At 52.4% G+C, this 25,260-nt stretch overlaps 1 protein-coding gene across 2 annotated transcripts in view; it reads left to right on the top strand.

Moving 5' to 3' along the window:
- The window catches only part of FAT2 (FAT atypical cadherin 2), a 117,518-nt gene that overhangs the window by 15,207 nt on the left and 77,051 nt on the right, over positions 1-25,260 (top strand). The window contains exon 1 of one of the 2 annotated variants that reach the window (XM_008255280.4): positions 15,230-15,608. The exons of the other annotated variant lie outside the window; for it this stretch is intronic. The gene's annotated coding sequence lies outside the window, so the exon portion shown is untranslated. Of the gene's footprint in view, positions 1-15,229; positions 15,609-25,260 lie in introns of those variants that run through there. 2 annotated transcript variants of the gene reach the window in all.

Raw genomic sequence — 25,260 nt, 5'->3', positions numbered from 1 at the left:
CGATGGTTCACTCCCCAACTAGCCGCAACGGCCTGAGCTGCGCTGATCTGAAGCCAGGAGCCAGGAGCTTCTTCTGGGTCTCCCATGTGGTGCAGGGGCCCAAGGACTTGGGCCATCTTCTACTGCTTTCCCAGGCCACAGCAGAGAGCTGGATTGGAAGTGGAGCAGCAGGACTCAAACTAGCACCCATATGGGATGTTAGCACTGCAGGCGGTGGCTTTACCCGTTACGCCACAACAGCGCTCTGAGGGCTTGCTTTTATAACAAAGACATTCCCCGATACTCAGCATTCTATTACTATAGGAATGGATTAATCTATTCATGAGGTCAGAACCCTCATGCCCCAGTCACCCCCATAAGGCTCCCCCTTCTCATACACCATTCACATACGGCTCTGGTGATGAAGTTTCCAACACTTGATGGTGGGGGGCACATTCAAAGTGTAGCACTGAGGCCCCTACTTCCCTCCAGCCCTCTCCTCCCTTTACCCTCTCCAGAGTACCAGCTATACTGTCACATGAGTGACATGTGCTGATGTGTTTACTTTCTGTCTCCTCTCCTGTGGAAGCTCCCGCAGGTAGGAAGTGTGCCTGTCCTGCCCCCAGGGCAGTGCTGGGGGTCTGGTAGGGTGCGACAAAAAAAACAAAACAAGGGCCGGCGCCGCGGCTCACTAGGCTAATCCTCCGCCTAGCGGCGCCGGCACACCGGGTTCTAGTCCCGGTCGGGGCGCCGGATTCTGTCCCGGTTGCCCCTCTTCCAGGCCAGCCCTCTGCTGTGGCCAGGGAGTGCAGTGGAGGATGGCCCAGGTGCTTGGGCCCTGCACCCCATGGGAGACCAGGAAAAGCACCTGGCTCCTGGCTCCTGCCATCGGATCAGCGCGGTGCGCCGGCCGCAGCGCACCGGCCGCGGCGGCCATTGGAGGGTGAACCAACGGCAAAAAGGAAGACCTTTCTCTCTCTTTCTCTCTGTCTCTCTCTCTCACTGTCCACTCTGCCTGTCAAAAAAAAAAAAAAAAAAAAAAAAAAAACAACAACAAAAAAAAACTCCAGCTTAGCCTAGCACAGTGCTGGGTACACAGCAGGGGCTAACGGTTTCGGATGGGTGAGTGAATGAATGAATGAATGAGTGAGTGGAAGGCTCTCTTGCAACCCAATCAGTTGAGGCTCTGGGGCTCCTGTCAGCAGGCCAATGAGAAGAGGAGGCAGGGATGCAAGCGTTTGCCTCCTCTGGTGTTTCAGCTTGGGCAACCTCACCTGTTCCAGAGGTGAGGAACCAGCTTCAGGTCTTCCTGTCACTCCTACCCCTACTCCCAGTCTCTAAGGCAGAAACTGCTGTGCCACATACGGTAACACCATGGGGGCAGTGGTGCAAGGAGCAAATAGGCAGGTAGACCGTTGCATTTTTGGAGCATTAAGAGTTTAAAGGTTATAGGAGCACAGCAGGATCCGGTGGGATGGGGGTGAGGGGTGAGAGCAGAGGTCTGAACACCTGTTTTGTAAAGAGCCAGGTAGTAGATAGTATAGACTTAATTGTCTCCCCTGCAGCTTTTTGTCTGTGTCATTGGAGCCCAAAAGCCGCCACAGACAATCTATGCATATCGTGTGCAATAAAGGGTTATTTATAGCTGCTGGGATCTGAGTGTCATACCATTTTCATGTATCACAAGTACCATACTTGTTTGTGGGTTTTTTTCCTTTTAAAAATGTAAAACTCATTTTTAGTTTGCAGTTCTGTATAAACTCTGGTGGAGAGCCTCATTTGGCCTGCGCTCAGGTAAGAGAGGACAGTGAGGGGAGCTAGTCTGGGAGGCTTTCTGGAGGGGGGAAGGGCAGAGAGGCCAGGCGGGGATTTGGAGGGGGAGCAGAAAAGGTTCGAATGAGAAAGGAACCCGTGGGGCTGCACTGCTGCCCACAAAGGCTGGGCAGGTCAGAGGAGCAGGTGAGGCAGGCCGGTCACGAATTAGTCCCATCTAAAATCGGCAGTCCTGGAGCCAGCTCTTTGCAGAGTTCACGGGATGCTCAGATTTTTATGTGAAAACTCCCAAAATATGAAATGTTGGCAATGAATGAAAAAAAATTAACTAAGGAAACAGGAAGTGGGTCAAATAGAAAATGAGGTGAGTTGATCCTGGCTTGCGGACCGCTGGCTTGTGGCTCTGCATATTCGTGGAGGTGATTCAGACTGCAACTAGTGGGAAGCTTCTCAACGAGGCAGTGTGCTGCGAGGGTCTGCAAAGTTTGTAGAGAGGAATGTGGGGACGAGACCCACTGAATTTACAAGGTCCAATTTCCAGGAGGGTCCCTTCACTTAAACGTTTTACAGGAAGCTATTTATTAGTAAGCACAAGGTATTTAGATAGACTGCAACAGTTACATATTTCTCCTTATTTAAAAACTGTGGTATTACATCCAATAAAGCTCATTTCTCTTAAAAGTACAGAGCAATGATTTAGACACACATGCACATTGTTCCTTCAGTAATTTAGACATACATGCATATCCGTGTCTTCAGTAACTTGACATGCATGCACATCTGTGTCCTCAGTGATTTGACACACATGCACATCCGTGTCCTCAGTGATCTTGACATACACGCACATCCGTGCCGTCAGTGACTTTGACACACATGCATACTGTGCCTTCAGTGACTTTGACATACGTTCTCCTCCATGCCCTCTTCCATCTGAAGTACCTCCATCTCCCAGGGTGACCACCATTCTGTCGGCTGCCACCCCATTCGGTTTTCTGTGTGGGTAAACGTTCATGGAAGCACGTGGCTTACACTGCTTGGGTTCTGACTTGCTTTTCACAGCATCTGCCTGAGATGCATCCTCCTTATTACTGTAGCAGTTTCCTACTCTTTGTGGTCCTGCAGGCACTGCTCGACCTCTCTCTGCTACTGTTGATGGACCTCAGGGTCATGCTCTGTTCTTGGACTTGACGAACAACATCTCTGTGACTGTTTAAGGCAGGAGTCCTTTCCCCTCGGAACTGCACTCCAGCCTAGAGTGGCTGGCTGTATGACCCATGAGTATTTCAAGGGAGTGTTGTGCTTGAGGTTTCAGGCTCACCTCCCAACCCCCATGGGCCCAAGCCCACTGTCCTGTGCGGCTAGGTGCCCTGAGTGGAAACGCGGAGAGCATCAGTATTGAAGAGTCAGAAGACAGGTGTCAGTGATTTGCAGCTAAGACACTGAGGCTCCAGGGAGCAAGTGTGCTTGTCAATGTCAAATAGCTGTGAAAAGAACACTCTGGATTCAGACCCAGATCCATCCAACTCAGAGTCTTGTTGTTAACGTCTCTGTTCCAAGCTTCCTGGAGAGGGCCCCTGCATTCGCACCTGCCTGCCTCTGCATCCCTGTTTCTGACAGCTCCCAGTTGTCCTCTCAGGAGGCATCTGGCTGCCATTTGATGCCATCTCAATGGACACTCACTCCAGGTGCCCTCTAAGGTTCTGCCTCGGGGCCAGCACCAGCACCAGGGTGAGTTAGGTGCCTGAGGCACCGAGAGAGAGGACCACAAAGCGTCAGGCTCACCAGGCTCATGCTTGCCGCAGCCCTGTGTGGGACCCAAGCTGGGCCAGCCCAACCCCCCATGGGAACCGTCATTCCTGAGGGCTGGTTCCCAGCAAGGCAGGCAGCCCTCCCAGTGTGACGGCCTCAGCCCATTGTGCATTTGGTCCTGGTTCTTCTCTAACGATGAGCCCTGTGCTCTCATTCTCTGGGTCAGATCTTCTTTTTGCTCTACTTAGGTGAGGTTGGCTTCTGTGGATCTTAGGGAAGCTAACACATGTGTGCTCTAGAGCATGTTTTGCACTGTTTCTAAGTCTGATTTCCTCCACCCTGGAAATGGAGCTCGAATGTTTGGAACTCCGGCTGGAAAACACAGTGAGTCCCTGCAAAAGGATTGGCTCCAAGCACTGCTTCCTAACCCTGGCTGCATCCCCGGGAGACTTTGACAGTCCCACACGCAGGCTTGCACCTCACCCCAGCCAACTGAGTCTCCTGGGGGTGAAGCCCAGATAACAGGACTCTCTAAAGCTCCACGGGGGCTCCCAAGGGGGAGCTAGGACAGACAGCAGCTGCTCTAACCAGCCCCAGGGCTCAGTGACCTGCAGCTCTACCTCCCTTCCCAGTCCTCACAGCTCCATGCCGGAGACTTGAGCAAAGGCCTGTGTGGCCTCCATGTGGGCAGCAGGAGCAGGGAGAAGGAAAAATCATCACTTATCTCTGTTAGGCCTCCCTTATCCCCAGGTTCTACAAGGATCCTGCAGCAGCGTGAAGAAAGCTGCAGGGCTTAGCTGGAAATCCTCAGGCAATTTGAGTGGCTTCTGTTTAGGAGCTGCTGAGGAGTCTGAAACCTTAGGGCCTAGGGCCAATGGAGAGGTCATTTGGGCTACTTCCCTGCCTCTGGGCAGGAGGCACCAGCAGGGGTTCTCGAATAGGCAACAGAGAGGCTGGATTCCAGTCTCAACCCTGCCAGAAACCAGTCTGTAAAAGTGGACAAGCAACAACTGCTGCCAGGTGAACAGACATTTGGTGAGCAATCTCTGTGCCTGAGGCGTGGAGCTGGTTATCCTCAGTCTGGGACACCAGAGTGCTGTGGTTTAGGGGACACATGTGGGACCCCAGTGGCTGTGTTGCTCAGTGGGCATCTATGTGTTGGTACAGGCGGACTCTACATATGGACTCTGAAGCTGGTTTCTTTATTTATGTCGCTCCCTCTCTTCGTGGAGGAACGACACTAAGTCCTGCCTAGGCTTCATATCCGAGTCACGGCACCACTATGTCGCTCCCCCTCTTCGTGGAGGAACGACACAGGACCCTGCGCTGTTCTTTCTGTCTGCTCGGCCCTCCCCGGGTTTGCTGCTGGTTCTTCCCGGGTTGGCTACTATCCCTTCCACCTCCGTGGAAGGGCAGTTCCCCCTGGCCACATTCCCCACTTCCGCAGGGGAGTGGCACACCGCCGGCCGGCTCTCTGGGGGCTGCACAGGTGTTCCTTCAGATAGATGTTCCCCTTAGATGTTCCTCGTGCATGCCGTCTCTCTCCTCCTTTATAGTCCTCCTCCGCCAATCCCAACTCGGCTGCCCACACGCCGAGTACGCTGCTCTCCTCCAATCAGGAGCGAGTCCTACAGTTTATTGGCTGAACTGGAGGCACCTGTGTAGAAGCTGTTTTCTTCTCCCAGCGCCATATTGTGGGAGAGCAGATGCATAGAATAAGTCTTAATTCCAGTAACTCAGTCCAGTCCGGGCTGCTCCCCACAATTTACTTTTAAAAAGATTTATTTATTTATTTGAAAGTCAGAGTTACACAGAGAGAGGAGAGGCAGAGAGAGAGGTCTTCCATCTGATGGTTCACTCCCCAATTGGCCGCAACAGCTGGAGCTGCGCCAATCCGAAGCCAGGAGCCAGGAGCTTCTGGGTCTCCCACGTGGGTGCAGGGGCCCAAGGACTTGGGCCATCTTCTACTGCTTTCCCGGGACATAACAGAGAGCTGGATCCTGAACCAGCGCCCATATGGGATGCCAGCGCTTCAGGCCAGGGCATTAACCCACTGTGCCACAGCGCTGGCCTCATGAAGCTGGTTTATAAAGGTGATTCTTTTTTTTTTTTTTTTTTTTTTTGGACAGGCAGAGTGGACAGTGAGAGAGAGAGAGACAGAGAGAAAGGTCTTCCTTTGCCGTTGGTTCACCCTCCAATGGCCGCTGCGGCCAGCACGCTGTGGCTGGCGCACCGCGCTGATCCGAAGGCAAGAGCTAGGTGCTTCTCCTGGTCTCCCATGCGGGTGCAGGGCCCAAGTACTTGGGCCATCCTCCACTGCACTCCCTGGCCACAGCAGAGAGCTGGCCTGGAAGAGGGGCAACTGGGACAGAATCCGGTGCCCCAACCGGGACTAGAACCCGGTGTGCCAGCGCCGCAAGGCAGAGGATTAGCCTAGTGAGCCATGGCGCTGGCCCTAAAGGTGATTCTTAAGAGGAAGCCTTGATCGAGCCTCCCTGCTGAAGGCGTGCTATCACGAAGGGGTGATGTGGTTTGCACTGGGAGACAGGAGCCAGACTCTGACCTCAGGTATTACCCAAACTCAGACCCTTAGTTTTTCCAACCATTGCTTAGTGGAGTAGGACCTATTATTGCACAATATAAACTGTAGTTCCTGTGTCTCTTTGCTTCTACCAGTCACTCTTTATAAGTTAGCTCCGAATCTCCTACATTGTCCTGTGTATTTCTATGTATGTGGAACTAAGTCCTTTGGATTCGCATAGAACCACTATCCTCTGACAACTGCACATGGCTTTAGGCAGAGCTCCCTCCCATCTGCCATCTCAGGCAACTCTCCTGATTCTCTGGGGTGGCAGGCTAGACTGATCACCCTGCTTTCCAGCACAAGATCCACAAGATCCATGGCCAGTAAGAATCAATAAACAGGTCAAATTCAAACTTGGACAAATGACTTGGACTAAATCCAGAGATCCTGGACCAAAATGGTCTGTGTTTCTGCTTGCCACTCCAACCGCTCAACCATCAGTGTGTGTATCCATCCATCCATCCATTTATACATGTGTACATCCACCCGTGCATTGATAACTTACTTTCAACTGCTGATTGCTATCTATGTTCTGTTGAATACACTCTTCCATTTCCATGTATCCATTTATCATGATGTGGCCTCTATAACAACTTGTCCAGTTTCACAGACACATACTCAGAGCCTGCCACATGCCTCACACTGTGTCTCTTGTATCTCCTGCTTCCTCTCTCCACAGACCTATCTTCCCTAGTGATCCCAGCCCCCACCGAATGTTTTCTCTTCTGGCCTTTCTGTAGGACCCTAAGTTTGGGCGACCACAGTCTCTGCTGGCCTGCTTGCTGACCCATGTTCTATCCTGAGTGCTGTGAGGACCCCTGTCCTCCCTTGACTGCCATGACCTGGCTCCATTTCTTTCCAGTGTTTGATGCCAGAGAAATGTTGACTGGACCCCTGCACTGCCAACTAGACTGTTTGCAACTCAAGGGCAAGCACCCATCGTTTGCAGGTTTCATTCTCCCTTCAGTGCCCAGCCTGGGGCTAGGTGCACGGGTAACCATTCTGTTCCCACGGGTTACCCTGAATTCGCAGTCCTGAGGAGGTGGCAGGGACTTTGTAGCTTGCGTTCATTCAACCAGAATTATGCAGACGGGCTTGCAAACCATGGAGATGAGTGAGTACAACCTCATCTTACTGATGGGAAGAGGGAAGCCCAGAATTGAACTGGGGTTTTCTTGGGGTCCCTCTGCTGTTACAGAGCTTCAGCAACATAAAAAGAACATCATACTCAGGAGCCAGCTGACTCCTGAGCTCCTCACAGAGCTCGATGGTGTGTGTGTGCGTGCAGAGCCCAGAGAGGAGGCGCTGGGGAAGCACAGGCTGCCTCACCGAGTCGAACCAGTCAGGCGCCGCCGAGAGGCACAGGTGGCAGGGGGAGCCTGAGTCAGCCTGCACAGGGAAGGGAGGTGGGGACGCCAGCTGGATCCCGGGGAGCCACACCCCTGCAGCAGTATCTGAGCTGTGGGAGTCCATGTCTGAGCAGAACCCAGAGTGGCCAGGGGAGCTCCCAGCGTAGGGCGGGTCTATGTGCCTTCTCGGAGAAGACCCCTGAGTGAAAGGCTGAGAATAACACGTAAGATACTATATAACACCAGCCGCCTGCATGCCCGCCTCGCCCAGCCCAGCCCCACGTGCAAAGCAGCCGCATTGTGTGTGCTTCCTCCTGGTGTACTCATGTGAGGCTGTGAATGCCGAGAAGGCTTACACACCAACACGATGGTTCCAGTTGCCTTTGGAGAAGATACTGGTAGCAGTGGTAAAAAGAGCCTTAGCCTTAAATATGATGTTTCATTATTTCATAAGGAAAAAGTGTCACGTATTATTTGTGTAAACAAACAGTTTCTGCGTGCTTCTGTGAGATGACCCATGAAGTGCACTTTGAGGAAGGCTGGTAGAGTGCCACCTCCTCATTGCTGAGGAGGTGATGGGGGGGTCAGAGAGGGTAAGGAACTTGGTCATGACTTGACCCCAGGATGCTTTACTGCAGCATGGTGCTCTCTCTTAAACATGGTGACAAGGGAAGGAGAGTGGAGATGGGGGTGGAGGTAGGTAGCCAGAACCAGAGAACGAGGGTCTAAGGCTCTGTGCTCTGCTGGATTGGATCACTAGGAGTGAGAAGGGGGAAGAGGTGGGAGGCAGCTGTGGCTCACCCTTGTCTACACCATGCTCTTCTGAGTCCGTGGCTCCCAAGGCTGGCTCTGAGCCCTCTTGGAGAGTCACTTTAAAATGCAGAGCCCTTGGCACCTTCATAAGAGAGGTGGGGTAGGGCCCGGAATGTGCACTTCTTCTTCTTTTTTTTTTTTTTAAGATATATTTTATATGTTAGAAAGGCAGAGTCATAGCAAGAGGAAGAGAAAGAGAGAGAGATCTTTCATTCGCTGGTTCACTCCTCAAATAGTCAAAACACCCAGGGCTGGGTCAGGCCGAAGCCAGGAGCCTGGAACTCCATTTGAGTCTCCTATGTAAGTAGCAGGATCCCAAGTACTCGGGCACCTTCTGCTGCTTTCCTAGGTGCATTAGCAGGGAGCTGGATTGGAAGTGGAGCAGCCCCGACTCAAACGAGCGCCCATATGGGATGCCTAGGTCATAGGCAGCAGCTTAACCCACTGTGCCATAATGCCAGCCCCAGACATATGCATTTTTTTAAAAAGATTTATTTTACTTATTTGAAAGGCAGAGTTACAGAGGGGCAGAGGTAGAGAGAGAGATCTTCCATTTGCTGGTTCACTCCCCAAATGGCCGCAACATCCGAAGCTGGGCTGATCTAAAGTGAGGGGTTTCTTCCAGGTCTCCCACGTGTCTGCAGGGGCCCAAGCACTTGAGCCTTTTCTGCTCCTTTCCCAGGCACATTAGGGAGCTGGATCGCAAGTAGAGCAGCCGGGACTCAAACTCGCGTCCATATGGGATTCTGGTGCTGCAGGCGGTGGCTCAACCCAGTATGCTACAACACGGGCCACCCTATACATTTCTAAGACCTTCCCCCTCACTGCCCCACAGATGAGTCCAACAAACTCTGAAGTTAGGACACCTATGGCGGCTGAGCTGACCCCTGAGCAACTCTCCTGGAGCACCTGCCTGGGGCAGGCCTGAGGCTATTCACAGTGAACTCTGTAATCCTACTTCCCAGGAGACTCAGCCTGTCTCCCTGCTGCCTGCCCAGGCAGGGGTTCCCAGGGTTTCTTCCCTGGGGGGCTGGCCTCTTCCTAGCCTGAGCAGAATGTCTGGAATGTGGCTGCCAAGGGAGACAGGCCAGCAGGACTGCTGGAGCCGCCTCTGGAATTCGGGTAGCAGGGAACAGGCTTCTGGTCCTGAGAGTCTGCCCTGTTGGCCTCAGAGTGACCCCTAGGGCCCAAATGAAGGAGGTAGTGGGGCCTGAACTGATAGGCCTCAGTTTTTTCATCCACAAAACCATGTCCTGTTTGTGTACATGTGCGGCACTCAGGCGACTATGCACCTCCAAATCCTTTGCACATGTATAAAGAGCCACAGGAAATCCACACACGAACTGACCCCAAACAGATCCAGAAACCCACCATTTTATTTTATTGTACTTTTGCCCCAAGCATGGTGCTTCGTATTTGACTGATGTTCTGCCTTACAGAGTCCTCATGACAACCCTTGCAAGGCAAGAACTAGTACTGTCTCCATTTGGCAACTGAAGAAGCTGCTTCCCAGAGAGGTGAAGTAACACATCCAAGGCCACACAGCTCCAGAGCTGAGCATGAATCCAGGTCTACCCAACTTCAAGTCCAAACTGCGCCTTTGGCTCTGCTCCCCTCACTAGTGCAGCAAGCAGGGTGAGGACCACACAGGGATATCCTGTCCTGATCTCTCCAGGAGACCGGAACAGAGCCATCTGTGCTCCAGTGTGGTACAGGAGAAGCACAGAATCCCCAGCAATACCTGGGGAGGTGTGGCAGACACCAAGAGACATCCCTGAGCAGGCAACTTGGTGATGAACCTGCTGGGTGCAGCGGGGATGGCAGTCCAGGTAGAGCTCCAGGTAGAGACCAGGCATAGGCAAATGGTGGGCGATTTGCTGTAGCTGGGGAACAGTGGGATGGCTGATTACAAACTGGCTACATTGTTTGTGGAGCCCAGTGCCAAAGAAACTGGGGAAACTCATTACAAGTTGTACAGATTTGCAAGCCAGAGAGCACAGAGTTTTGAGTCAAATGCGGGGTCTTTGTAAAAATGCTGGTGGCATGCATGTGAACCCAAATCCTGTGATTTTAGGTTGGAGTACAACATAGCGTGGTGAAAACAGCATAGATAAACTGAGTTCAGATCCTAGCTCTACCATCTCAGGGTATAAGGACCTTAGACAAGGAGCTTCAACTTCTCAGGATCTCAGCGCCTTCCCCTGCAAACTGGGAATGATTGGGAGGATCACTTTGGGAATTAAATGAGATAATGTTCAGTCCAGTACTTACTATTAACCATATTATGGCAATTGCTATTTTTCCTATGCAACAGGAAGAAATGGAAGATGAAGCTGGAAATACAGTTTGTGGTTGTAGAGAAGGGGATATGGGAGAACTGGTTCCTTGGGTCAGGGCCACATCAGAGCTACAAGACCAGGGACAGGGACAGGTAAGGGTGGGGATCGTGTCACAGGGTCTGTTTCAGGTCCTCGGAATGGCTTTCACCTCCTCAGCTTCCTGTGGGGGTGACCTAGCCAGAGCCATTGAACCAGCCAGCCTAGTTCCAATGGCACTCAGCACTCAGAACCTCCCCCCCCCCCGCCCCCCAGCACCAGCCTGCCGGGGACAGGCCAGCCAAGACTGGATTGGTGGCAGATGAGCTCATGCCCATGGGCTGGCCAACAAGGCCGGACGCTTCTCCTGGCAGGAGTCTGTCAGAAGTGCCAGCTGGGGGTCAGGATGAGCTGGAGAGCCTGGTGGTGCCCAGATGCCCGTGGCCAGCGGGTCTGCTGAGTGTTTGATTACATTCCCGGGCACCCCAGGCAACGCCTGCCTGGCTGTTCCCACTCCTGCTGAGTCCCGTCTGTCAGCCGCAGAGCTGGCATCCCAGGCCCGGCCCCCATGGCCCACCTGTTCTCCACCTTCTGCTTTTCCCTCTCGGCTGCTGCCTTCCCAGAGCCAGGTGGCCTCAGCCCCCGGTGACTTCATCTTCCTTAAAGGTATCCTGTCCCTTTGACAGGCAGGCCTCTGGAGCCTTCCCTGCCCACAGGTTCACAGAACAGGCTTCAGAGGGCTTTGCCCTGGCCCTGTCTCCGTTCTCCTTCTGCTCTATGGCCCTTCTTGGAAAGAACATGGTAGAGACCCCAGCCAGGAAAGGATGGTCTGCATTTCATGTTTGTTGAACACGTCACCCCCATGTGTGAGCCAGCTGTCTCCAGAGAGCACAGTCTTCTCTCAAAACTGGTCTTCCACCAACAGACCTACCCTGTGTGTGTGACCTGTGGTGCAGGAATACCAAGGCCCCCGCAGCGGGGTTCACCAGCCATTCTGGCTTTTCCAAGACTGTCTTGGTTAATGAAAGTCCTGCAGCCCAGGAGAGCCCTCCTGGCCTAGGTCAACTGGGGCAGCTGACCATCCAGCCCCATACATGCTGCCCCTGGTGATCTGAGCCTGGAAATTACTGACTAACCTGACTGCTTAGCCTGCCTGAGAAGGAATCAAAGGGCTTCAGTCTGTTAGAAAAATAAAATCATACTACTAGTGCTTTCAGACTTGCTGAGTGCCTGCAGTTTGCCACCTGGCTACAGCTTACGTCACAGCGCGTTCCCTTGTTTATATCCATGCTCATTTGCTGAGCTTGGCTGTGTTTTCTGGAAAGGAAAATCTAGGAGGGCAGGAGAAAGAGCTCATCCAGTCCATGGGGAGTGGGGATACAGCTTTCTTCGGGCAAAGAGGGGCACTGGACCTGACTCTTTGCTGGGTCTTTCTCTGGAAAGAACATTTAGAACTTCAGGGTGTGACACCTGCTGTGTTGAGATGCGGGTGTGGAGTCCAAGAAGGGATGCAGAAGCAGGTGTCATCTTGGTGCCTGCAGCTGCCTGGATCCTCACTGAGAAACATGATGCCTCGGGCCCACCCCCAGGGAGTTTGAGGGGATGGGGCAGTGATGGGCTTGGGCATCAGGATTTTTTTTTTTTTTTAAAGATTTATTTACTTGGAGAGAGAGAGAGAGAAACAGAAACATAGATATCTTCTATTCACTGGTTCACTCACCAAATGGCCACAACACCCAGGACTAGTCCACCCAGGGCTAGTCTAGACCAAAGCCAGCAGCCTGAAACTCCACTGAAGTCTCCCACATAGGTGGCAGGATCCAAGCACCTAGGCCATCATCTGCCATTTTCCCAGGAGTCTTAGCAGGGAACAAGATCAGAAGCCAAGCAGCCAGGACTTGCACTGGCCTTCTGAAGAGGGATGTTGACATCGCAGGTGACAGCAGAGCCCTCTGCACCACAGTACCAGCCTTGGGCATCAAAGCTCCCCAGGTCAGGACAGAGAGCAGCCTTGGCTGAGAACCGCTGAGTCACACATAGATCTGAATCTGGGGACCTTAAGACACTGGGGGAGGCGGTGGAGAGAGGCACACACCAGGCAGAAGGTCCAGGTGAGATCAGGCTGTCTGTCCAGTGAGTAAGGGGTTCAGACAGCCCAGGGTTTGTACCTGAGCTTAGTCTAGACTAAGGACAAGTAATTAAAGATTTTCTGAACTTCAGTTTCTTTTATTTGAAAAATGGAGAATAATAGCTCCTAATCCATCATAGTGGTATTCAGAGAAATGAAATAATTCATGCAGAGGATGAGTTGCATGCCTGACATGGGATTAGCTGCTATTATTATTATCATTGTTCCTTCATGCTCAGCCAGGGCCGCGGTCAGGGGAGCTCTCAGAGGCAAGGCAGCCTGTGAGCTATAGCAAGACAGACAGGCACAATTTCAGCAGGAAGAAAGAAAGTTTTAGATATTGGGGTAGGAGGCTCAGGAATGAGAAGGCTGGAAGCCAAGAAATTCACCAGAAAGGTCCTGGGGCCAGCAAGGAGAAGGAAAGGGCCTGGGTAGGAGAGTGGCCAGGGGTGGGGGCTGATAACCTTGTCTCTTTCCCTCCAGGCTGCAGGCAATCCCTGCACCCCAGCCTGGACAGGAGTGCCTGCAGGAAGACAGTCGCCTGCCGCTTTGCACATGACTAGTCAAAGGGCTCAGGGGCGCCCAGCCACCCTCCCCCCAGTTAATGCCTAATCGGCCCAGACCTGGAGACTGGGGCAGCAGTCAACCATGTGGATAATTGCCCAGGTTCCCCTTCCCACCAGTGCTGATCACGGTAACTCCCCTCCCACTGCAGCCCCCCGCCCAGGCTGGGGTGCAGCTTACTGCAGGGAGACTGCCGAGGTTCTTACTGGTGGGGGATGCTTCTGCACGTCTTGGGCAATAGCGCAGAACAGCCTGCTAGATGCCGGTGGTCCTCTCTGAGGCTGGTGACAGGGCGCTGAAGGCCCAGCCCACAGTGGCTGCAGCAACTCCCGGAGCCAACATCTCCGTGAGGGCCAGGAAACAGCTGGGAGCCTTGTCTTTTGTCAGCCATGAGAGCAGAGCCTCAGTGGTTCTGCTTGTCCATAGGACCCAGCCTTGATTTCTAGACAACCACATCATAGCCATGGAGCCAGGCCACAGTCTTTGTCACATATCAGGGGAAGCACATCTGTTCTGAGTGGCACCAGCACAGCTGGAACTCCATTTAACAAATTAGGAAATAGAGACTTAGCAAATCCAAGTCATTTGCCTTGGGTCACATAGCTTACACTGACAGTAATAATAAATATATGAAGAACTCGTATTTATTAAGTAGTTTTAGGGGTTGCTGCTCAGCTGCACGTCAGGGAGAATGGCTAAGCATCTGAACGGATTGCCAGGACAGGTAATAAGTTCCCTGTCATTAGAAATGTGCAAGCCAAGAATGGCTTGTTTGCCAGGGATGCTGCAGAGAGACTTCAACACCCAGGCAGAGGTAGGGGATTGGACAGGATGGTTGCAGAATCATTTATACGGCAGGAGCTAATTTAATTACTTCTGTGTCCCTAGTACCCCATGCACTGACTGGAAAATGGTAGTCCTGGGGCCTTGTCTAGGTGCGAATGCAGAAAACAAGCAACTGAATGTGCTCTAGAACTAAAAGGAATGGAAATGGGCATGTCCAACTCTTCATCTTTGTCTTAAAACTCAGATCCTTAAAATGGGATGCACATTGGAATCATTTAGGGAGCCAGGGCAGAGAGGCACCCACAAAATATATCAAAGCTGGGAGGTCAGCACCAGTGTTGTCAAACACTGGGCTTTGCACTTGACGCACGCTGTCTATGTTGTGAACCTGGCACCACCGTGCAAACCCAGGATTCTTGTTACACCCGTTTTACAGATGAGGAAGCCTGAGCTTGTAGCAAAGGCCCTTATGGAAGGAGTCACAGCTAACATCAAAAGAATAGAATATGGAGGACTGGGGCTGGTGTTGTGTCCCAGAAGTTTAATGTGCCACTTGCGACACTGACATCCCATTTGAACACTGGTTAGAATGCTGTTCCACTCTATCCAGCTCCCTGCTAATGCACCTGGGAAAGCGGCAGAAGATTGTCAATTACTTGGGCCCCTGCCACCCACATGGGAGACCTGGATGGAGCTCCTGGCTCCTGGCTTCCGCCTGGCCCAGCCCTGGCTGTTGCAGCCATTTGGGGAGTGAACCAGCAAATAGAAGATCTCTTTCTTTCCCTCTCTCTCTGTGTAACTCTGCTTTTCAAATAAATAAATATATCTTAAAACAAAACAAAACAAAACAAAAGCAATATGGAGGACTTTCTCAGCACAGTGCCTTTTATCAGCCTTTATCCCATTTAATCTCCATAGCAGACCCCTGAAGTGGAAGCTAGTTTTATCCCCCTCTTTTCCAGAAAGGAAATTGGGGTTCAGATTAAGTAACACCCAAGGTGACTGGACTGGTAGGTGGCAGAGCCAAAACCAGACCTTCAGGGCTCCAGGCATTAGAGGGCTGGGCGCGGGGGTGGGGAGTGCCTGTGGTCTCAGCCTCAGGTCTGCAGTGGGAGAAGAGGGGAGAACGTGGGCCCTGGGGGTCTCTGTGTGCTCTTGGGTGGCACCACCTGTGCACGGCCTCAGTTTATCCCTGCGTGAAACCGAGAAGGGAGGCGCAGACCAGCCTGATTTCTCGGCTCCTTCCCAGCCGTCATTTTCCATGACTTGATTCTGCACCGTGAGCTCTGGGCCACAAACCAGTTGGCTTCCTCCTCCCTCTCTCTCTGAGCGGAGAGCTGGCAGGAGGGGATGATCCGCCTCAATTCTCCCACCTCCTTTTTCCTCCTCCTCCTCCTGGGCTGGGACACACCTACTTCAACTTTCTCAGCAGCCTCTCGGGCTGCGGGCTGCGCTGAGCGCCTTCCTGCTCCGTCTCCTGTTCCTGACGCCTCCTGAGCCTGTGAGAGGGGCTCCAGCCCAGCAGCCTGCTCCTCTCGGGGGCAGCCTCGCTGACCTGAAGGGCACAGGTAAGCGCTGCTGGAGGATGAGGAGTTGTAGGGCAGGAGGTTGCACAGCCAATTCACTCTTATGCCCGGGCGCAGAGCAGGCCAGTGCTGGGGCTCCTGGAAGGTGGAGAAGGAGGCAGGAGATGGCTGGGACAGGCAGGGGGGCGGGGGGCAGGAAGCGACACCTGGGTCTGGCTCACCTGGGAACATTGAAAGAAGCCAGTGATGGATCCAGCCTGTGCCTGGGGGCTGGGGATTGAGGCGCAGGAACGGACAAGGTTAGGACTTTGATCTTGTGGAGGAGCAAGGTCATATTTGCATGTGTGGAAAGTTGGACTCTTATCCCTGGGAGAATCAAATCCTCTGCTCAGGCTCTCAGGAATTCTCAGGGGGGAATTGTTTCAGGGGGAAGTGCTGGAGCCAGGGACTCGCAGGCTCTGGCTTCTGTGTGTCCAGGGGTCACGGAGGTCCTATCCTAGACAGAGCTACCTGGTGAGCAGGAGGGGCACCTCAGGGAGAGTCAGATCACCTGGTCAGCCCAGTGGGCACCCAGGTTAGATCCTTAGCTTCCCTGACTGTAAAATGGGGACATGCAGAATCACCAGGGGCTGTGAAAGGCACTAGGGTGGGTGTGGGGTGCGGAGTTGGGGGCAGCTCCTTGGCCTTTCTTGGGGGAAGCAGGAATCTGATGCCTATCTCTGGAGGCAGGAGCGCTCAAGTGGAACGCCCCAGCCCGGGGCCAGGGTCGAGCCCCCCCTGGAGGGGGCCGGTGCTGTTAGCCCCAGTGCAGGGAGCAGTGAGGCCTTCCCAGGATCACCAAGGGCTTGGTAAGAGCAGGTGCCTAGACTCAGGAGAGGAAGGAGGTGGAGAGGCAGCTTGGGACGTGAGCGTGTTTAGCCCTTCTGCTTCACTTTCCAAGTGGGGAGCTGAGGCTGGGCCAGCTGAGATGGCCTCTGTGTGGGCCAGTGCTAGTTTTCACCACCACTGATGCTCATGGAGTGGGCCCTGTGTCCTGGGACCATGCTGAGGGCTGTGTGGTCTTCGGAGGGTTTTGAGTTGTCAAGGCCAGGCAGGGTGAAAAGAGAATTTCATCAGTTACGTCTCTGACTCACTAGCTGTGCAGCTCAGGCCAGTTTCGATGTCTCTGAGCCTTTTTCTCTAGGTGTAAAATAAAATGGATGGTCACTAGCATCCTGACAACTCTGTTGCATAAGGAGCAGGAGCCATTGTCCCCATTCTGCATACAAGGAGCCAGCATGGCTCAACGTCCCATGTCCCAGTCAGAGGCCAGCTTGGGTCTCCCCCCAGCACTCTGCGGCGCATGGGAGCCTTTCTGCAGGAAGGTGCAGAGCCGAGGTAAACAGCAAGTTCCCTTTCTGCCGCTAGCTCCCCAGGCCTCAGTCTCCTCATGTGCAAAATGGGGGAGGAACCATGGTGAATCAAGCCAGGTCTCATCCGGACCCCTCTTTTAATCCCATGTGGTCTTATCCTTGAGGGCCCAGGGAATAGACACAGTGGGACACGAGAGCCTGCAGCCCCACCTGTGCTTTCTACAGCCCAGGGCGGCCAGACTCCCTCTGCACCTGTCCTGCCATGCTCTGCTCCCTGCATTCTCTCCCCTAGGGGTCTCCCAGGTGTCACAAGGGAAGGGGCTAAGCCTCAGGACACACCAGTGTGTGCCTCGGTGGTTGATGGGGTTAGTACAGGTGGGGACCCACCTGTATTCCCTGGATAGGTCCTGCCTTTTTGGTTCTTTGCAATAGTGACAGACATAACCTCTGCAAGCTTCCCATGGGTTGTTCACTTGTGTCACCAGCACAAACTGAGGTAGCTGAGGAGCTCAATACAAGAATTTCTACAACTACCAGTAATAATGTTTGCATTTACAATAGAGGTTCATAGACAGGTTTACAAAGAAGAGGGTAGGTCTAAATCCCAGTTACTGTTAGTTGTGTGACTTAACGCCTCAACTTCTCTAAAAACAGTTTCCTGATTTGAAAATGGGTATACTCATACTTCTTTCCTCAGAGAAGTAATGTGAGAATGAAATGAGGTAATGCATGTAGATTCATGCGTGCAGTGCACAAGGCCTTGTTTATTATGTTCACAGTCATCAATTAATGGGCTCTTCTTGCTCCCTCCTAGGGCGGGTGTCATCTCCTAGCACCTCAAAAGTGTTCCTTCCCAAGACTGACCTCAATTATAATGATTAATTCCTTGCGTAATTTTGGTTTGCTATCATCTTTTCTGCTAAGATAGAAGCCGGGGGCCTGCCTTGCTCACTGTCCTGGCGCCCATTGCCAGCACAGGGCCTGGCACGTAAAAGAGCTCATCGCGTTTCTATTGAGTGAATGTGTGTAGCTCCATTTCTGATTCATAGCTGAGAACTGCTGCTGAGTGGGACCATGTGGGAGCACCAGCCCAGTCACAGATAGAGTCCAGGGCAGAGGGGTGCACTGAGTCAGCCCCACTGGAGAAAGCTGGTGATAAGATCACACAGGAAGTGGGGCAGGCAGGACACAAATCAGGTCTTTGGCTTTTCTGCACCTCACTTTGCCTAGTCCAGTTCAGGTGATGTTTCTGGTTTCTGTTGTGCACAGTCGGTCAGTCTTGAAGGCCAGTGGATCAGCCCATATCCCCTGGAGGCAATAGGGACTCTGCAATGAGGCTGACCACGAGGCTGTCAGCCACCCTTCAAAGCACATCACCCAGTCAGTCAACCCTTCTCCCATACCCTCTAACACACTCACAGACACCCACCCACCCACCCACACACACACCATCATCACTTTTGCCAGTGAGTCTGCGGACATCTGTAATGGAACAACTGGAAGGGTTCTCAGGAGCTCCCTGATGTCTCGCTTTGAAGAATCATTGGCCCCATTTCACAGATGCAACCACAGGTTTTGAGTATTTTTGCCTAAAGTCACGGAACCAGTTAGCAGTGGTGTCCAGGGTCTGTGTGCACTCAGCAGTGAGCTATTTGTAAACATGGCCTTTAAATGGCAAAAAGAGAATTCCCTGTAGGTGCCTGTCACCAGGCTGGAACCTTCCCCCATCTTCTGCTCTGCATGGCTGTCCTCATTATCCTCCACCATTTCTTTCTGTTGTTGCTGTTGTCAGTGTGAGGGTGAAGAGACTCAGAAAGGTCAAGTCATCTCCTCTAAGTCACACAGCTTCTATTCCCTTAGCAGACACTTAGTTCAGTGGGGCTCCTACGATGTGTCAGGCCCTCGGAGATTCAGTTGGTGCAGGCAGGCCCGTACATGGAGGGTTTAGTACCTTGAAGGCAGTGGTAAAACACAGACAAACTCAGGCAGGCATGGGGGCCCAGAGAAGCCACAGTAGCTTCAGGGAATGATTCCTGGAGGAACAGGCACTGGACATCAGTTTTGAAGGCTGATTGAGAGTTAAGTAAGGAAAGCGAAGCGAGAAAGGCATTCCACAGAGAGACAAGAGCATGTGCAAAGGCATGGCAGGGCCACGGAAAGAGAGGGAACCAGAAGATGTGTGTGGGAATCGATGAGTGAGGGGGGACATTTGGAGGCGTGGCCTCAGAGGTGGGATGGGGCCAGGTCATTGCAGTCCTGGGTGTCAGGCCAAGAAGCATGGATTTCTTAAAAAAACATGTAATTTATATATAACGTACTAATGAGAAATGAAAGACCTACAAAAACATAAGCAATGCAGTCTGGAAAGAACCCCCATTGCCCGCCTTGGGCAATCCCATCTCTTCTATACCTCCACCAACTCCTCCCCTACCTGATGATTTTGAAGTAAATGCCAGAGAGAGGATGGCATGCAAAACTATTCCATGGACATCTGGAAACACGAGGACTGCAGAGTCATCACAGGAGCGTGGCTTTACTCTGTAGATATTGGAGGATTGCTAAAGGACTCTAACTCAAAGAGCACCTCGGGTAGGTAGATGCAGTGTGCATTTGCAGAGGGGGTCCCATCCGAAGGTTAAGATATCTTACTGTCTCCTCTTGCCTAACCACAGTGCCTGGCACTCCACTACCCATTGATGAGCAGATCATCTTCTGAAACCCTCTCCCCCCAAAAGGGGTGATGCCTTCAGCATTTTGCAGTTTGGCGTCTGCAGAAGAGGGCAATCCCTGCCCTGCCCCCTCTTTTTCCATTCTTGAGACGAGAGCAGCCCCTGCAAGGCAGCCTCAGGTGGTAGCGACACGACAGCTGTCCTTCCCCGGCTGGCTGGGGGCGGGGAGCCCGCAGTGGAGAGCTGTCTCGTTCCGTTCGGCTCCAGTGCCCACAGCAGTTGGCCAGGGCACAAGCCGAGCAGGATGAGACACGCCAGCTGTGGGGTAACGTCAGCATGCGTGTGCGTGTTGGCTTGCGTGTGCTCACGTGTCCGCTGTCAGAACTGCTGCCTGTCCCTGCAGCATCCCCTGCCCTCAGGGGCATCCCGACAAATGCAAGGCTGAAGGGTGCACAGTAGATGATTCTGGACCCTTTGAAGCTTGGCAGGGGAAGAGGTGGGGCTTGCTGTCAGGATGGCGCCATGGCTGAACATGGAGCTCTGGAGCCGGGGTGTCGGAGTTCCAGTGCCAGGCTGGCCACTTTCGACCTCTGTGACCTTGGGCACTAGACTTCATCTCTGTGAGGGGTGAGCAATGCCGTCGGCCCCACAGAGCTACCGTGGATCACTGCACAGAAAGCCCTGTGTCGCCAGCATGTGCCAAGAGCTCACGCAATGTCAGCCGCTCTGTGAGATTTGCAGGTTCCTGAGGTCTTGGGACTCAACTCAGACAATCACCCCACACCTGGGCAAATTCAAATCCTAGAATGGCAAACTCCTGTCAAGTGCATAATTAGAGGAAGCCCATGGGCTCCACGGTGCCTTGTCTGCACGGTGCAAGGATCCCTTGTGCCGTGTCTGACAAGTGGTCAGTCGACTCCCTGCCCGCCTGTTTTTATACAGTTGAAAGCAGAAGGCATGCACCATGAGTCTGAGCTGGCGGATTTTGATACAGTATTTTGACAGCCACTCACACAGCGGCAAAGCAGCAGCCAGAGCAAAAAGCAGACATTCGCGACTCCCCCAGGAGCCCTCCTGGTGCCCTTGCCAGTCACTGCCCCACCTCACTGGTGACATTTGGCTGGCCAGCCAGGCGGGCCTCAGGTGCCTTTCAGGGCAGTATTTTGACATTAGGAGAACTAATTAGGAGAAATTAGGAGATCCAGTGAGCTAAGCTGGAAGTTTCTAAATTAAACTTTATCTTTACCTTTTTTTTTTTTTCTTTTCTTTTTTTTTTTTTACTGTCATAGTCCAGTGGCAGCCTGGTTCTGAGCCAAGTTTTTCAAAGGCCTAGGACGTTTTGTTTTTGTTTTTTTAAAGTACTAATTCCTCAGCCCCATCCTAAGTCTACAAAAGTAGGAAGAGTCTGAGAGTCTCAGGGGACCTGTGTTTCCACAGGCACCAGGGGACTCCATCTGATGTCCAGCTCTGTGGTAAGCACTGGGCCAGTGGTTCAGGGTGTGGACTTGCATAAAACAGGCCGTTGGTTATCTGCACTCCACATGGCAAGGCTGCTGATCTTGGGCAAGATATTTGGCCCTTTTGACCCTCCGCCTTTCCCCTCTGTAAGCTGCCAGTGGCAGGACAGCACGTGGTCATCAGCGCTGGGAAGAGCCCATCCGCGGTGCAGCAGTGGACGTGGTGCCTGAAGCCTCATGTTTTCCTGACCAGGCTGCTTGCCAGCAGTAAGGCCTTGGGCAAACCTCAGTATAATGGAAAGACTCCTTGCTTCTCTCACAGAGCTTTTGGGGGAATAAAATAAGAAAGTGAGAAAAGTGCTCTGAGGACAGAAAAATGCTGCTTAAACTAAAATAAACTCCAGTCAACTGGAACTCTGCTAAAGCTGGGAACCCACTGGAAAGTGGACTTGCCATTGCCCTCCTGGCCATGCAGAGGGCAGCTGGGTGGGGGAGGGGAGGGAAGTGCTGAGGCAGGTTTCCACAGCCCTGGTGAGCCTGGCACAGCTCCCATGCTTTTTGGTTTCTGAGAACTGTCTCCTTCCTGCTTCCTGGGGCAGGGAGAGTCCAAGATGCCATACAATTTGCAGGTAGTTACAATGCATTTGTTACTTAAATGTATTCGCTATTTTAAATGTATTTATTTATTTAAGACAGGGAGAGAGATTTTCCACCTACTGATCCACTCCCCAAATGCCCACAGTAGCCAGGGCTGCCCAGGCTGAAGCGAGGAGTTGGGAATTCAATCCCAACTGGGGGGCAGAGACCCAAGTTCTTGAAGGCGCCCTGCTGCCTTCCAGGGCACACCTTAGTAGGAAGATAGAATTTGGGAGCACAGCGCAGACTTGAACCTAGGCACTCTGACATGGGATGTGCATGTCCCAAGTGGCATCTTAACCTCTACATTAAATCCCCACCCCCAATAAGCTCCTTTTTAATAATAAAGTCTATTTTGAGGTCCTTTAAAAGTGATTTTAAAGGAATATGATATACATATAGAAAAGTTCACAAGTCATATGTATGCATCTCAATGACCTTTCCAGAACCAACCAGGTCCCAGAAATCAGTAGAACACTGCTTCATTCCAGAACACCCTTTGTGGCCCCTTCGGTCACTAACTTCACCCCTCATTCCAGGTGACTGTATCTTGGTCTCATCTAAAGATGTGTTTTCCTGCGTTTAAACTTGATTTAGTTGAAATGTACTCTTCTAAATCTGGCTTCTCTCACCCCACATTATACGAGTGGGATTCCTCTGTATCATTATCCAGAACCCTCACTTGCTTTCTTTGCTGTATACTATTCCATTATATGATCATATGACAGTTTTCTTATTCTACTCTTGCTGGATGCTGGAATCATTTCCCACATCAGGCTATTATAAGTTGTGTTGCTAGGACCATTCTTGGGCTGAAAATTTTGGCAAATACATGTGTACTGCCGTTGTTCACATGCCTAGGAGTGGACCTGCTGAGTCACGGGGTATGCGCAGGTGGATGGAACTCTTCTGTTTTCAGATTCAGTTCTATTTACTGCAGCTAGAGCACAGGCCACAGGGCTGAGACTCTGCCTGGGAGACAGACAGACAGAGGTCTTCCTGTTCTCAGGAAGATGAAAAGATACTGACGAACAGTGACAGGTGCAGACCCAGGGACTTCCTGGTCTGGGAAGTGAGGTGTGGGAATCCGGTTTGCTGCTTTCTCTCTCCTGTCTACTTTCCTGCTTGGTTTTGGAGATAACCTGGTGTCTGCTTTGCCTGAGGGCTGGTGTGGACCACCTACTGAGAAAAATGAGACTCCCGCTCTGAGTCCCACAGCAGCCCTGCCTGGTCAGACTTCTTGAGGATAGAAGCGAGGTGTTTAATACATTTCAGAGTCACTTCGCTAGCTTAGAAACTTCTCAAAGACTGGAGTCTTTCCTGGGATTAGGCCAACTGGGCAGGGAGGCAGGGTCACAAAGAATGAGCTGGTGACCTTGCTCTGCGGATCCAGCCCCTCCCAAATCTCGCAGGGAACTGGTTCACACCTATTCCTGAGCCCCACCCCTGTGGATTCTGATTCAGTAGACCTGGGGAGGGCCTGGGAATATTCATTTTTTAAACTCTTACCCCTCAGGGGTTCACAATGGTGGCATCCACGGGGCTTCATTCAACAACCAGCTTTGTCAAGGAGAAAGCTGGAGGTCATAGTTAAGTGTGGACAGGGCCCAGGGGGCTTGAATGTGGAACACAGAGTGTTGGCCAGGATCGCAAACTCTGCTTTGCCTCTGTCACATTGGTGGGCACCTTGGGTCACATCAGAGTGCCCCCAAATCATTGCCAACCCCTCTCGTGCCTCTGGCCCTGCGGTCAGGTTTGGCCAGCCTGGGCAGCACCACCAGGGCTCAGACAGCGGAACTGCCTGTCTTGCCCCACTGCTAGAACATAGCTCCACACCTGCTGTGACCTGCCCACCTGCCTGGCTTTGTCCTAGGCTGTTCTGCTTTGAGGGGATAAGACAGACAGCAGGGCTGGGCTGGGCCAGGCCAGAGGGAATGGGAGCAAGCGGGAGGACTGGAAGCAGAGCCTTTGCTGAGAACCTTGTTTGCTGATGTGAGAGGATTCCTGCTCACTTGATCCCGGGTGTGAGGGAGGAACCTTATAACTTAACCCCTTCCCAATTGCTGCTTCCCTGCCTGGGCTTGGGGAGGCGGGTCGGGGAATGTTCAGCAGACACACAGGTGACCTGTGTTTTAATCCTGGCCTGGCCACATATTAGTGCTGTGAACTTGGAAGTTAGGTAACCTCTCTGTCTCATTTATCTCATTTGCAAAATGAGGATAATTATAGGGTTGCTGTAAGCTCGCTGAAGAGAGAGAATGTGTGCCAAGTGCTTACCACAGGGCCTGGCACATAGTAAATATTCAATAAAGGGCAGCTGTGACCTCTCGAAGCAATTCCTAGTCTCAAACCTCACCAAGTTTAGGGCATCATTTGACCACAGCTCAATGGAAGGTTCACTTGTCAGAGCAGGACATCAGGGTCTATTCCCAATTCTCAGAGGGAAGCGTGGAGGCCCCACAGAACCAAGGGATTTGCTGAGGGCTCTCGCGGGGCACCCCGCTAGGCCCTATGATGTCATACCTAGAAAGCACGGCTCCGGTCCCTGAATTGTCACCTCCCCAGCAGCTCCTCATGGAGGCCCTGTGTCCAACACCACATGTCCTTCATCTTAATCTGGATCCACCAATGGCATGATGATTACATTCATTACTGAGGGTCAGTCAGGGCCTTGACTGGCTCAGGGTCACACACCACCAGCAAGGAACCAAGGCAGGACTCAAATGCAGGCTGCCTCCCTCCAGAGCCTGAGTATATAGATGGCTAACACATGCATGTGGCCATCACGGTAGACACTCTTCCTCCTGGGGGGTGCCTGAATTAGAGGCAGAACTTGGCCAGGAGTGGCTCCGGTGGCTAGTGGTGTCACGGACAAGGAACCCAGAGAAGCTTCTGCCCAGCGACTTCTCAGGACCAAGCAGGAGGGGGTGCATTCTTTTGTCGGTGGCCACAGGGATGGCCAGTGGGGCAGAGAGAAGAGCTGTGCTGCATGGCCCCATTTTAAAGATGGCACGCACTGGAACTAGAGAGGCTGCCACCCCTCCCATGTGTCAGGGCAGAGCACACACAAGATCATAGGTCTGTTTTGCCATAGGGGTCCAGGATCTTTTCTGCCTTTGTTTTCACTGACCTTCCTCTCTGATCGCCTCATACCCACCCCCCTGGCCCCTGTCAAACTCTGAATGAGATCACATCTGTTACTATTTTCATGCTGCTAAGTGGCTGCCTGAGCTTCGCTGCAAATCAGTGCAAGGAGAGAAGGAATGTCACAGAGACCCCTTGTGGGTGTATGCATGTATGTATGCCCGTGCACATGTGTGTGTACATGCGTGTAGGCATGTGTGAATGCATGTGCACATGTATGCACAGGCATGTATGTATTGCATACTTATGTGTGTGTGTGTGTGTGTGTGTGCATGTAGGGCTGGCTGCTCCTGTAAGGAGTTCCTGAGCCTGGGTGAGGACAAGCACATACAGAGAATCTCCTTACTGCATGCATATTTTCCCAGCATCTCCTGTAATGGTCACAGTTACAACCCTTTATCCACACCCTGCATGCCTGGCACTGTGTCATGTGTTT

This window comes from Oryctolagus cuniculus, chromosome 6 (assembly GCF_964237555.1).
Source record: "Oryctolagus cuniculus chromosome 6, mOryCun1.1, whole genome shotgun sequence".
NCBI classification, from domain to species: Eukaryota; Metazoa; Chordata; class Mammalia; order Lagomorpha; family Leporidae; genus Oryctolagus; species Oryctolagus cuniculus.
The sequence above is the reverse complement of the archived record's forward strand: the minus strand, read 5'-3'. Positions and strand labels throughout refer to the sequence as shown.